Genomic DNA, 15,650 nt, shown 5'->3' with positions numbered 1-15,650 from the left:
TAATGCCAATGAACAGTTTGACTTTGACTTCAAGTACCTACAATCAATCGAGTTCAAAAGGTGGCAGAGCTATGATAGAAATGATTGACATGACAATTACGTCCCCAAGAAAATTAAAAAATTGATCCTCTGCGGGAAAAAAAGTAGCTACCGCCAATGGGAATTGTGCTTCCAGAAGCGTTCGTTGGGAAAGATGTTTAAACAATTTTGTAATCAGAAAATACTTCAAACAAAATCTTCCTATGCGCGCCTCGTCGTCGTTTAAAATATGTTCTAGCACTGACCTCAGCCGCACCGTTGCAAGCCACTAATATCTCAAGACACGTAGGGTGTGGGGAGGCTTGTGCCATTTTAGTATCGCTCTGCAGCCAATGAGATTCCAGCAATAGCCAAAAAGAACGCCGAAGAACCAATCACAAAGCAAGGTGAGTAGTCATAATAATCCGTGCCCTGCGTTCCACGAGCAGTTTGTGAGTCTCCGTAACATTATTTAATTAATTAAATAATTAGTCAGTTAGTTTATTTATTCGGCTTATTTCACAGCGTCCAAAGAACACTATAATCAACACAGTGCCAAAAAGCTTGATTTAATAATTTGGGTAGTCTAGGTGTTTAGAGAAGGAAATAGCGATGCATTTTTAATGCAGTTAGAATACCTTTTTATTTCGCAAAAATGTGTTTAAATAATCGTAAAATCTAATTCGCTATTCATGTTAAAACGTTGATATTTTTTTTTTGTTTTTTCTCGAGGCGTTGTGATGTGTTATATTTTCTGTTTCCATAAAATTTTGGTTAAACAAATGATTTTGGATCAAAGCGCATATTTAATATCATATAGTTTTTTGGTTTCGAGTGATTTGTACCGGCACCCAAAATGTGTGCACTTCAATGGCGGAAAAGACAATATGCAGGCATTTTCTTTGTCCTAGGAATGCAAAAGTTCGAAGCCATTCTCTTCAATTCAAATTTAAATCGCGAGACGACAAATAGATGGGCCCCCTGTTGGGAACCCATCTTGCAACGTTATCAGCTTATTGAAAGTAGAATTCAATTATAATCACTTACACACCGTGAAACAGAAATAAAATTTACGAGCCTTTTAAGGCATAAAAAATACTATTTTTAGTATCGTCAAGCACCGAATCAATTCAGCACAATTTTTCAAACGCGGTATGCGTTCACTTACAATTAAGTATACACAATACCCGGAAGATGGGTGTAATATGCACATAGTAAGGCTGTCGTTTTTTTTTCTGTTTTTGTTTTCTTTTCTGGGCCTTGGTATTTGTGATACGTTTAGCTCATCACTTGCATTATTACTTAAATTATTGCTTTTTATTCTTCTCATAGTCAAGCAGTAAGTGCAGGTTTCTTTATTTGTCGGTTTACGAGTATAGTTTTTTTTTTTTACTTTTTTGTATCTAATTTAATCACCTTATCATCCATGCTTGAGAATTCATTTTTTTGTGGGTATTCTTTATTAGCTTTTGGACAAGCAGTTGTCATCTTTTGGCTTTCCTAGTTTACCACTGATTGCAAAATCCCATGACCGTGACCCGCAACCGGTGAGACATAGTATATTCACACACCTTGTGTAAGCCCTCGGGTAAAGAAATACGTAACGCAATGAGGTGCAGGCTATCACAAGAAAACCCAAACAAGAAAGTCGGTTGCTACCCACCATTTCGCAATTTACAAAGGTCAAGCAGGGCACTCAAGTTACGGGAGTGGTTGGCTGAAAAAAACAGCACTTATTGTTTATTTAGTTTGGTGGTAGTGGCACGTAGTTCGATCCTTTCGACCCCCTGCCATTTCTCTCCTTCCTGTTTCTAGCTGCTCTCGGCTTTCGTGACGAGAACACTGCCCACTCCCAGTTTGTCGATTCCTCTCTAGCGGCTAAAATGCCAACCAACGCAACTCTCGTGGAAAAAGAGTAGCTATATGACTTAACAAAAAAATCAGGAAATCTACGGGAGATTAGCGTCAAACCTAGTATGCCTCGGACGGGTTTTATTATACATACATACTTTTTGGAGGCCCCTTATAAATATGAACCATATGTCCCCCTCAAAGCATTGCCCAACATAAAGATACGTCATTCTCTACGAATGCAAGGACGCAAGGAAAAAGCTTTAAAGGCCCCAACGAACCTTAGCTGGAATCTCAAAAACAACAAAAAGTTGCAAACATAAAAATATCTGAGTATAATAATTCTTTATTTTTCGACAAAAGCATTTCACTCTTGGTAGCGGCAACTGGGGGAAAAGCTGTTAAAAATAGCTTGACTAGCCCTATACTATCAAGATACTGCGGACCGTTAAAGAAAAAACCAAGGCTGAGATCATTTCCCCGCTCGTGAATACTTTATGTTATTGACGCAGCAGCCACGGAAACAGTAGACGGAAAAAGAACGTGTGCCGACGTAGATTGCCTATTAAGCGGGATTAGTCGTGGACGGAGAGAGGAAAGAGGTACAGGACGCTTTTGATCTTGAGGAGGAGGTGATTATGCCAAGATATCTGGTGACGTACTCGAGGAGGAAATACGTTACGAGTCAAAATTATACTTAAGTGATTAGGAAAATCTTGTTTTTAATTTCAGCTTGATCACTTTCCGGCTAACGTAAGCAAATACACAAAGAAACGATAGGCAGAAATATATCGCAGTCGCGTCACTTTTTTGTTTTTATGAGGTCAATTTCGTTTTTCGGATTTGGCTTTAGTTCATTTAATGCTATCTTTAAGGGACCCACAAACAGCTTGACGTTTCCTTTCTGGTGCACGTTTCAATGTCAGATACTAGAATAGTTGTTGGGATACAATAAAAAAGTGGAAAGTTACGAGGAAACAATGGTAGCAACACACTTTATGCATTTACGCTCTGCATCAAATATACCTAAGTTAACCTCCTCATTAATCTTTTCCAAAGGAATATACACCAATTGTAGGCGTGTCATGGGTGCTGCGCGATATAAATCGGAAGGATAAAACAAACAATAAAATCTACTAGGCCTACGAGGAATGCGAAAGTAGACATGACTTTCCAGCGCGGGGGGAATCAGTTATACCATTTACGATCATCTGCAGAAACATCAATCTACAAATCGTTATCATGTTGTGCAACGTTAAAATCAGTCGATCAGTTTAACTAGGGCTTCGTACCGGATTTTAATAATTTAAAGATTTTAAAGAAGTAAAAAGGGAAGGAAACGTTCGTGATGGACAAATTTAAAGATGGATGTTTTCAGAAATCCCAAAGTTTTTTTACTGCTCTTCCCTCGCAAAACATGTAGCTCAGCTGCTTTTATAATAGAGGAAAGTCACAAAAACATTTTATAATAGTACACGTTACTATAGATCCTATAACCTGATCATAAAAAAGAAAAGAAAAAATAATAAGGTGTAGAGAGCTTGAATGTGTCCCCGATCTTACTATATAGTAGCTCGTACTACCTACGTCTTCAATTTTATTTCGTGGTTCTTTTCCGGGTGAGGACTGAAAGGATGGTGTCATAGGTTTCATTGCTGGATCGCTGGTATCACGGCTAGAGTTGCCGCAAACTTTATTCGCGACGGCGGTGCGAAGATTGAACCAAAGTGTTTGAAGGCTTCGAACATTTCAAACTTTCGAATTTATTACATTTAAAAAATTTGACGTTGTTCAAAAACTTAAGAACTTTCGTGCGTTAAAAAATTTTGACAATTTTAAAGCTTTGGAACTTACTACGCTAAAAAATTGTTGATGTTCGAGCTTTCGAACCTGCAAAGTTCAAAGGTTCAACGAACTTCGAATTTCTAAGGGAAAGTTTGACGAAGGTCAAAATTTCGAACCGGCGAACTTCAAATACTCAAGGAAGTTCGAACCGACTTTATCCTAGAAGAGTTTTCGCTCTGAAGTGTGCGTGTAATGTGGTGATCACAGCGACTGTCCGCCACCGATAGGAGTCGCACCACGGCATCCACCTGCTGTCCTTTCTGCCCCGCCCCAGTCCAAGAGGCGGACCTTGAGCACCATCTCTAGACGTGCCCGGGCCTTCGAGTGGCCCGACGGCGCCATCTTTGTCGGGTGGGCCTTCATCCTAACCGGCCGCCAGACTTACAGCGTTGGACAAATGGTTGGAACCACTGTTCCTTCCTGAACTTTTTCCAGGGAACGGGAATTCACCTTTATCTTCTATCGTGGTAACATCAGTTATACCATTTACGATCTTGAGCAGAAACATCAATCTGCGAATCGTTATCATGTAGTGCAACGTTAAAATCAGTCGATCAGTTTAATAAGGGTTGCGTATCAGATATTAATATTTTAACGATTTTAAAGAAGTAGAAAGAGAGGGATACGTCCGTGATGAAAAAGAACTTCCCAATGGTTTAGAGGTAAAAAATATAAATAACACAAGGGTTCTGTGGAGCGGAGTTGAAATTGCACAGGAGCTTCACTTAGCCAATCATAGGTCATGCCACCAACGCTTCGCTTTAGGGTGGCCTCGGCGCCTCGGTCTCGTGCCGAGGCGCCGAGGTTTTCATTCCGTTTTTGCACAGATCTTATCTCGTGTAAAACGCCAAAGTTCACCCCTCGATATCTTGCAGGCAAACGGATCCCTCACCTGCAGGTTTGAAATCCAACCGAGGCGCTGGGTTGGTCCTTCTTCTATAGCCCTAGTTGCTTATTAACGTACGTCCCTCAAGTTCCTGGCGTAAGCTGCTGATCGGGGAAAGACGCACGAAGAGAGCAACGCCGAGGCGCGACAGCAAACTGGATCCGTGCTCGCTCTATTAATGGTAGTGGCCGGTGAATTTCAGAGTGGCCATTACCTTCATTCACCAAAGAAAATTTCAAGAAACAAGCAATTTTGTGAACCATTCGAGTTTAATTGGAAACTGGGGAATTACGACTTAGTTCGACGTGAGAGCGTCAAGGAAGTAAAATAAAACAGAAAGAATAAGCAGAGAGACGGTCAGAACAGCACCTTTCTCCTTGCGATTTGAATATTTGCAACTTAAATTAAAAATCATGAAATTGTTTTAACTTCCGCCTCGAAGAAGTACATGTGTCGGCGATTATTTGTACAAGTTCGAAAATTTTAACCTGTTCTTAAAAGAAATTTGAAACCTTTATTTTTTCTTAATTTGATTTGTTAAGCAATTCGAAACATTAGAACCCGCAATTTCGGAATCCTTGGCATACTCTATTTTTTTTTTTTAACTGGAAGCTCGGCGAAGCTTGAAAGTTGTAATTTTTTTTTTTAATTCGGACCTTAACGAGGTTCGAAATTTTCGAAACTTTCTCAAATCAATCTTGGGGAGGTTTGAGGCATCTCTAATGAAGACCGACAACCGATTATGAAGTATGAAGAAATCGACGATGGGTCGATATCTTCGTATTTCCAATTCAATCATTTAATTCCATAAGACATGGGATCTACAGTTACTTATTTCGAACAACGCTAAATTACAATACAAGAGTGCTTCTCGATGAAACATGTAGTGAGCAATAGTGCCTCCCAGAAAATATTTGTGCAGCATCGAAAAATATGAAGCTCTGCCAAAAGTCCATGATTGCATATGCTCTGTAATCTTCAATTTCCACCCTTTTCATGACTATTTAATTTGCTTCCAGGTGAAAAACAATGTGCCAGTTCATTTATTTACGACATGACATACGCTAAAAATAGAATTGGTAAGATACTTCAGTGCGTAGCAAAAACTCACCTTTTCGCACCTGCACGAGGACGGGAAAGGTGGAGCGAACTTACCTGAAACAAGAAAACATAAAACGTTAGAAGAATGCTAATAATTAGAAAAACGTTTTGTAAAAAGTTTTTACAGGACTCGATATACTAAACAAAAATAATGATTTGTAAAAAAAAATTATTTTAAATAATCGGGCATGCTGTTTTGATGGCGTAGTTCAGTGTTCGTACCACTCTTGCGCAATCTGTTAAAGCATGTAAAATAAAGCACGCTCAGGGCATTCACGAAGGAACGCAAATAGAAAAATAAAGCTTACAAATTGCTAAAAGAAGTTTTTTTGTTTTGTTTTTTACGTTACACGTTTGGGCCATAAAATCGCTTATTCAGCGCGAGTCAAAGAATAGTTGGCTGTTTGAAGCGAACGCAGAAATCAGTTTCTTAACGCATCGAGCAAAAGTTTTGTAAAGAGGTGACCGAAGAACGTGCGTTGAGTGTATCAAAATTTCACTGAACAAAATTACCCGAATAAAAATGTAGAAGTAGACAAATTGTAATCTCTACCTAAGGCGTCCGTCTGCTAACAAAACGTGTCCGATTAGCACAACAGCCGACGGATTGTGGCACTTCAGATGGCAGGTGGAGGCGGCCACCAAGTGCGCTTTCCTCCATTTCGGCAATATCAGGCGACGTCTTCGAGCCAGAACCGCTGCGCTTTTTTTTTTCTGCCAATTATCAGTGCATGATTTTTTTTTCATTCTTACAATAAATTAGAATTAATAAAAAAAAACAATACAAATATGGTGTCGCGTCCTCTAAACTATCATTTTTGGCAACATGTCGTCTGCTTTGCACTCCCTGGTAGTTGCCGCGTCTCTTTTCTCGTCTGCAGCTTTGATACGTGCTTTTTTGGTGCCGTAAGGTATCTTAACGGTGTGCTTAACTCCCAATGAGCGAGTGAAAGTTGTTCTCTAGTACAGGGAGTGCCAGAAAACAAAATAACAAAAGTGGTTCCGCGATGTTTTCGGGCGTGGTTTAGGCGGAGACCTCCGAGCTCCCTGACAATCCTACGCTGGGTAAGGCACCACAACAAGAACGGAAACTTCCAAGACATATCGCCGACAACAAAGGTGTCATCACCAAAGTTGACATTAAAAAATACGGTGTTCCTTGCCTTCACTGCCGGCCGCATATATCCTGAAATGTTACACATAAATTCTGAAGGGTCGCCTGTCGACGCGAAGAGCACTGGAGATATATGTTGGCTGTGGCGCCAATCTGACCGGCATTTCGCCGTCAGACGGATGATGAGGTAGGAATTTCAAGTTATTTATTTCGAACGTTTTCTTCAGGTAGGTTTGTTCAGTGAAATTTCAACAAACACATGCACGTTATTCGCCCCCCCCCCCTTTAATAATATCTTCGCTAGATACGCCAACAAACCGAATTATGCGGTTCTTTTAAACAGCCAATTATTCCTTTGACTCGCGCTGTATGTCATAAAAACGTCTACCATGCCATATTAAGCATTAAACGCATGAAGGCCTCAGTCAGTTACGTAAGAAATAATTTTTTGTACAAAAGAAAGGTTGACATCAGCACTAACAAGCAATACGCTTCTTCGTACTGATGCTTTTCATCCGTCCTTTTGTGTGCCTTTCTCTTTTCTGAAAAGGATGCGTGCTCAAGAGAGTTATTCCCGTAATTCCTATATTACTGGTGACTACCTAGGCTTGTGTACCTATTTTCAAGCTTGCGAATGGTGGATGGTTCTAAAAGATAACTGTGCTGACACCGCCATTGAAAACTTTACATTGTCAGTTAGAACACGCATTGCTATTTTTATACCTCTGTGTATTATTAAATCCTCAAGGAACCCCACTTGGTTTTCAAAGGAAGTATGTTATTATGTGCGCAAAAAGGCGCAGTTTAAAAAACGTCTGATATCGACAGGTGTAAAATTATGGTACACAAAGTTAAAAATTCATATAACGCTTGTGAACCAATTGTATGCTCACGGCAAACGTGCTCACCATCTATAAGTAAAAAGAGTTTGTTCCTGAGAAAAACCGAGTTATGGCGATTTTTAAACAGCATAACAAGGACCACGCGAATGGTATAACGTTGCGGAAGGCAAAGGGGTATAAGACTTTTGGCCTCAAGAGGTTGCCAATTCTTTCGCAGATCACATTCGAGAATGTTATTTCATATATAGTTATCAGGGCAATTTTCCCGTTTGTTAGATTTTATGTACAGGACTTCCTGAATATATTGTGTGTAAACGATCGAAATTTTGGAGGCGATAAAGTAATCTAGAACAAAAAATATCTGCGGGTCTTAACCGCAAACCAAGTTTCATCGTCAAAGGATGTGCCGAATTATTCGCTCCGGTTCTTGAATACATTTTTACTCTTTTACTATGGCTGGGTGCCCTCCCGTCTTCTTGGAAAACGTCGCTCGTAGTACCTGTGCACAAAAGCGGGGATGCTTGTGCGGTCGACAACAATAGACCAGTCTCTATGGCATGTTACTTTTTTAAGTAGGTTTTTGAAATTCTTATTCATACCCGTCTGTCTCACTGCTTCCAACAGAAGATAAGTACTCTTCAGCATGGCTTCCTCGTAGGTCGTTATGTGGAAACTAACCTTTGTTGATTTCTTTATTACTCTGTGCCATCCGTTCTCACCTTTGGTCAAGTCGACACAGTTTGTGTCGACGAGGGGAACCATGAGCTGCTTCTGAAGAGACTCTCTATGTATGGTGTTTCCTCATGATTATTACATGGTTTCAGTCATTTCTAACAAATCGCAAAAGTGTGTGAACTTTGAACATCTTGTAAGAACCCTTTGTTCCCTCGTCCGGTGTTCCCCAGAGATACAATTTGGAACCACAATTCTTTAGTATATTTATTAATGATATCGCATATGCATAACAAATGTAAGTTGTTATTCGCTGACAATTTGACGCTGTCTTTACCCGTCGTGTCACTTGCTGACTGCGCATATTTACAGGACGATATGTCACGTGTGCATGAGAAGTGTTTATGCTAATTTAATTATCAATCCTAATAAAACCAACTCGTTAACAATGTATAGAATAAGGCAGCTGATTTGTAATGGCTACGTTCTCGGTACCCTTTTGAAAATAACACGTCAGCTTTGTTGTGTTATGAGACCCCCTGAGCCCTCTCAGCCACCCAAACATCTTCAGCCCATCAAGCCCGTCAGCCCTCAAACTCGTTCAGCCCTTAAAACTTTTCAGCCATCAAACCCCTTCAGCCCTTCACACTCTTCAGCCTTTGAGACCCCCTCAGCCCTTCAACCCTTTAAACGCCCAAATGACCGCCAACCACAGACCAAAAATGCAGTTTCAGACGTTATTGGAAGTTTATTTCAAACGTTGAGCTTTACATGCATGCTGTAACTCAAAGACGATAGGAAACAAAGTGTACTCAAACCTGGGCGCAAGCAGCTGTAGACAAATACGATAAGACTAAATAAGGACAACCGAATCCTTTGTCGCAAGAAGCATATTTCGAGGTACTCACAATGTCGCTTGGCAAATTCCTGAGATGCACACAATCGCGACACCGTTAGCGCGAACACGACATCGGCGCATTTTCGCATTTTACTTCTAAATAGTATTAGCAAGCACGAAATTTTATCCCCTACATTATATAACCAAATGAGCTCTTTCCGTAGCAATGATAACTTGGATGACATCCTTTGGTTTCAAAAAGAAAAACTGGAAAAAATCGGCGATCGCTTGTTCGCGCTAACAGTGTCGCGCTCTGTACGGTAGTTCAAATATAAAAACCGAGCAATTGTTACACATGCACACATACACACTGTGAATAGCACGTTTAGCGAAAACCACAAACGCGTAACCAATGTCCGCTGCCATTGAGAAATCCTTAGCACGGTCACGGTGTCATCGTTATGGCACCGCGGTGGCATCCCCGACATCTATTTAACTCGTTGGACCAGTTTCTGAAGCCGGATTAGCAGACTGAGCTGCTCTAGAAAATAGGTCCCACGCATTGGACGGGAAGACGACACTGAGCATCCGCTCGTGGCGTCCGCCCGATACAAACTGGCCAAGCGGCTTCCCCCGACACATATATCCTCAAGGGCCCCACGTGATCTTTCACACAGGTAAAACTGTTTTTATGGGTTCCCTGCTTCCACACAAAATATTGGGACAGACCCTACAGGCCTCTCAAAACAATATGACGAAAATTCTTGAAGGGTACGGAAGACCGATCAGAAACTTCGACGAACATTTCAAACCTCTCATATACTTTTAAGTGTGCGTCAAAACATTTCAGAAATCCTGGTGCCTCAAACACGGTTTTTCAATAGGGTACCGTCCTGTTTTACACGTCGGCACAGTTCATGACCTTGGAGTTTATTTCAACTGACATTTTGTTTCATGTTCCGCAGATTGTTAGTTCTGCTTTTAAATTGTTGGGCATGATTTATCGTTTGACAAAGGAGTTTACAAATGCGTTGCGTATTATTTGTCTTTTTTAGAGCGCAGCTCTTAGGGGCCCGTTCCCGGCTTGAGCGGCGTCGCCGTCGGCGTGGCGTCGGCGTAACCAAGGTCACCCCAAGGTCACGTGACCGCCCAAGGTCATCCCAAGGTCACGTGACCTCTAAGGTCACCCCAAGGTCACGTGACCCCCAGAGGTCACGTGAACCCTCCCCTAGGGTCACGTGACCCCCAAGGTCACGTGACACCCAAAGTAACGTGACTCCCGAGGTCACGTGACCGCCCCCCGGGGTCACGTGATCCCCCGATGACGTCATCAGTGACGTCGCTGATGATGTCACCGGCATCCGCATCGTCATCGTCATCATCACTGATGACGTCACCGGCATCTGCATCGTCATCATCACTGATGACGTCATCGGTATCAGCATCGTCATCGTTACTGATGACGTCATCGGCATCGTCATCGTCACGTGACCCCCCTAGGTCACGTGACCCCCCTCCCCCAAGGTTGCTTGACCCCCAGTACCCTTCCCTACTCCTCCTCAAGAGCTGCGCTCTAATTCGGCGTTACAGGGAGTTGTAAACGGCTTTCACTTTTTAGAGCACAGCTCTTAGGGGCCCGTTTCCGGCTTGAGCGGCGTCGCCGTCGGCGTAACCGCGAGGTCACGTGACCCCCCATAGGTCACGTGACCCCCTGAGGTCACGTGACCCCCGAGGTCACGTGACCCCCTAAGGTCACGTGACCCCCTGAGGTCACGTCACCCCCGAGGTCACGTGACCCCCTGAGGTCACGTCACCCCCTTGAGGTCACGTGACCCTATGAGGTCATGCGACCCCCTCCTTCTTCGAGGTCACGTGACCCACCTGAGGTCACGTGATCCCCTGAAGTCACGTGACCCCGTGAGGTTACGTGACCCCCTGAGGTCACGTGACCCCCCTCCCTCGACGTCACGTGACCCCCCTGATGTCACACGACCCCCCCTTGAGGTCACGTGACCTCAAGGAGTCACCTATCCCTCAGTACGCTTCCATCCTCCACCTCAAGAGCTGCGCTCTAACCGGCGTTACAGGGAATTGTAAACGGCTTTTATTTTTTTATCCTCATTCGTTCTAGAGTTGAGTTCGCCAGTGTTGTTTGGAAATATCTCACATTATCCGGATCAGAACAAATCGAACCTGTTCAGGAGAGGCTCATTCGTATGATTTTTGATCGGTATTTCTATAAAAAGTGTTTTCATGCTTATGCTACATTCTTAAAAATCTCAACTTACAAACTTAATCAAGCAGAAGAGTCGTGCGAGTTGTATTTATTGTTTCTAAATAGAATGATTGACGGTCAACTTGATTGTGCTATGTTATGTTTCATGAATTTTCACGCACCTATCCGTGTTAGTAAGCATGCCTGTCAATTTTATCTTTTTCAACACGGGAAGCTATGTCTCCATTACCCGCATACAACTTACTTTTAATGACATGTCCACCAACTCTGTGAATATTTCTAAAAATTCCGAACATTTTAAGATTGAAGTTGAGCCACTCTTGTACACGTAGCTACCAAATCGTTTTGAAACATTTTCTATAAAACTGTAGGCTGCGGTCCCACGGTGGCCATGACATATGACGCTTTCAGCACGTTTTCGAAATGCGATCGTGGCGTGTTCAAGCTTGCTAAAATTATGTGTTATATATCATCTTGTAGTGTACAACATTATCTTTTATCTGATGTAGGATTTGTTTTCCTAGTGCAAAAAGCTAATTCAGAGGGCACCCGCGAACATTGACCTTTTCGGCAAAACATGGTTTCGTAGTACAGTGGTACAGGGTGCACTATTGGAGCAATTTCTTTCGAATTTTAGAATGTTATAGAAGAAGAGTGCTTTCATTGTCAACGGAGGCCCTTTTTTCGTTTTTTATTTTATTTTGACAGATATTTACTTTAGAAAAATTGACTTTGCGGAAGCATTTCAGTCGCGAAGTTTTGGGCGCCTACTCGGTCATTTTATTTGAAACTTTGTACATCAGTTTGTAATTATGGTCGAAAGAGTTACGCTAAATTTCATTGTAAAATGGCTTAAACTTTTTTCGGAATGCTCACGTGAAAAGTGACAAAAACCGTTAATTTTGGCAAACTTCATTTGGTAGTACAGTGGTACAGCGCTTAGGGATTGGCACACATGAATAAAATTGTAGGCCCGCAAAGAAAAACATATTCCGCTTTGCAAAGCGAGGCCCTTTTTCTAAATTTCACTTTTGATTTTCCATAAAAAAAGTTTGAATATAGGTGAAATCACGTATTTGTTGATAGTCAAAAACGAGTATTTTGACCCCTTTTGGCAGACATTTAGGCCGATATTTTTAGTATTAAATGGAGATTACTGTTCCAGGTCCTGATTATTAGCCCACATTTTCACTAATCGAGCCTATTTATTAAAAAGAATCATAAAACACACAGAAAACACAAATTGGATGTCTGGTTGCGCCCTCTATGTGGCGGTGGCTGAAATGTGACTACGCGAGGTTCAGGAAACTGCCGAGGATGGCGCTGATTCCAGCTGTGGTTGCCAGCTTCGGAAACTGGTTGTACACTTGGCTTCTTCCGTTTCTTGCAAAATAACGTGCTGGAAAACTTGGTCGAAACTCGTGAGGTCCTTTATAACACGGTACTTTCTGCTAATATAGCTTTTAGGAAGAATTTCAGTCGCTTTCATATTGTTAAACGATTTTTTTTTTTATGCGAGGCTCCACCGGTTCAGTTTGCTGAATAAATTGTTCACGGAATCGGTATCGAAGTTTCAAATTACCGAAATGCCAAAATCGCCAGTTCTGCGTAGATACGCAGCGTGACGCACGTGCTTCTGGTGCGTGTGCACGTACGTGTTTGCTGCGCAGTTCTTCGGTTGCTACGAGTTTTCGCGTATTTATTGTGCACTGCTTACCTCCGTCTGCGCACGCATCTCATCCTTGTAACTACCCCTGCTCTGTTTGCCTAGAGTGAAGTTTGTGTCTGTCTTTTCGTTCGCTGACTAAGCTCGTGTCGGTGTCCTTCCTACTGGCTGCTGTTCGTGTTTGCGTACCGTGTGTGTCGCTTTGATTACTAGGTCCCCTGCTTATGGGGTGGAGCAAGCGGTGGGCGTCGCGCCAGGGGTGGGTCGTGATTGGGGAAACAGCTTAGCAGCCGACGCCGACTTCGGCGCGTTTCTTCTGCGCACGCGCGTACTGTCATTGATATCGCTACTTCGCGCCGTGACGATGCGCTGATCTACAGGCCGGTCGGCGCTCGCGTGATATTGTTGAAAATTCTCGAGCGTGTATTTACGTTTTGAAGGCCATAATAGAATTAAAGTGGACATTTGGCCGGCAGCCGGCATACCGTGGCTCTGAAAACAGATTGCTAGGAGTGCCCTCTCATTCGCTGGTTCCACGCTGGGTGCGCGCAGTCTGTGCTTCTGGCCTCCCCGGCCGCCCAAATGCGTTTTTCTGATGCTTGTTTTGTTTTCAGTAAACAGACAATAGATTCCTGCTGATATTCTCCTTTATAATCTTCACTCTTGACAACTCTTTAGTGTTGGAAGGAACTCCGTCAAATTTGACGATAATGCATGTGTAAGTACAACTGGAACCTCATAGTTGCAAGAATACTTTTCCTGGATTGTCCGCATTAGAGTGCCTCCATGTGCGCTTCGCGCACATGAAGGCTCCCTAGTCTGCACCTTTCTGATATTATGATCGGTCTCCACAGATTGCACTTCCCCGCTTCGGGAGCACGGCCAGCGGTGGTTCTCTGTCGGTCATCGAACCTCACACACGTGAAGCGTTGTCAAAGCTGTGATATACCGGGCGTTTAATTATTCTGTTTTGTTTTGTTTTTTTTTTTTTTGCTGAAAGAAATTCAGTGTTGTACGGAACGGCGTTCCAAGGAACGGCGTTCCTGGAACGCGTTCCTTTTAGAAGGAACGAAGGAACGCCACCGTTCCATTTTGTATGGGTGGAACTGGAACGGGAACGCGTTACATTTTTACTGGAACGGAAAATGAAACGGCGTTCCTTTTTTCGTCCAGTGGTGTACTTTTTTTTATTTCTAAGAAGGAAAACTGAAATTCTAAAAGTATAAAAACAATATCTTTACGAAGAGGAGGATCTCGTTAACTTTTTGGTTACTTATCTTAGGGTTTATTTTGTGGGGTTTTCGGTTGGTAGCAGTTAGCTGCAGGAGAGCTAGTGGACATCGATTTTTTTTTTTTTTGCAATGTCCGAGACTTCTGTTCAAAAAGCAAAATTTTTAGACGAGGAAAACAACACAGAAAGAGGGAAATTTCCAACTCAGCTAATTTTTTTGCTTCCACGAATCCTCACACACTCAGAAATCTAAGGCCGACTACAGCCATCACTGAACTTCAGGAAAGAGACCTACAGTTACAACAAAAGAACAGGTTACGAGACATCGAACACACCCCTGTATCCCGAACATTGGCCACTTAAACGATACACAAAAATGAACCTTTATTCATCCTCCCCTTGTCCCCCACCTTTAACCTGAACAATGAATCCCACCATTAGAAAGAAGGGCTTGTAGTTTTCAAGACGGATTTTCCAAAGGCCCTACCCTATTCTTCACTTGCTCGTCTTCCGGACTTCATTTGGCCTCCAGGATTACGAATATCGAAATTACTTTTCAAGTTAGTGCACGAAGGTTGCAGAAATTAACTTTCAAACTAATGCTCAAGTCCCTCCTTCCCGGGGCGTGACGTCATATTAGGAGTTTTCGGGATCTCCACTCTTGATCATCTCCTGCGCCTGTCAAAGATATGCATGCGCACTCTTGCTAGTTTCACAAAAGGTCAAAGAAGAGACGTCACGACTTGTGTCAATGCAGGAGAATCTGCGATCTGGCATGCTTGCACGCGCTGCCCACACCAGCTGCGCGCGCTTGGTGACACAAAGATCCTATTAGGACGTCACGACTAGTCAGATGTTTTTCGTGTTTTCTTGCGGTTAGTTATACATTCGGGGAAGAAAACGAACCTAATGTTCAGATTCACGGGATAAAAATACACCACAACTCACCTCTGACTCGTTTTCTTGAAGAAGCGTTTTAGTTTCCCTTTAAAAGACACGTGCAAAAGGAAAAAAAAATTTTTTAAACAGCTTCGTTAGAAAAAGGTCGTCATAAAACGATTCTACAACGAAAAAAAATTAGGGCTATATTTACGGCGCTATACGAATTTGTAGTTGGCGCCCGCGGGAGCCGCCGCTGGTCACGTGGTAAGCCCGCGCGCCACCGCGCTGCGTCGCCGTCGCCGCAAAGTCATGCTGCCGCCGCACGCTGAGCGTTTTACGAACGTCGCTTCAGCGTGTTTCTCCACGCCGCCGTCGCCGCCGCCGCACAAGTTCATCTGCTTCGGGGCGCCGCCGCCGCCGTCTGACCGGCGCACAGGTCTATCATGTCTGCTTGCGCTTTTTCAGGAG

Source organism: Ixodes scapularis, unplaced genomic scaffold, assembly GCF_016920785.2.
Source record: "Ixodes scapularis isolate PalLabHiFi unplaced genomic scaffold, ASM1692078v2 PGA_scaffold0__279_contigs__length_252992795, whole genome shotgun sequence".
In the NCBI taxonomy this organism is placed as follows: Eukaryota; Metazoa; Arthropoda; class Arachnida; order Ixodida; family Ixodidae; genus Ixodes; species Ixodes scapularis.
Note: the sequence above shows the minus strand (reverse complement) of the source record.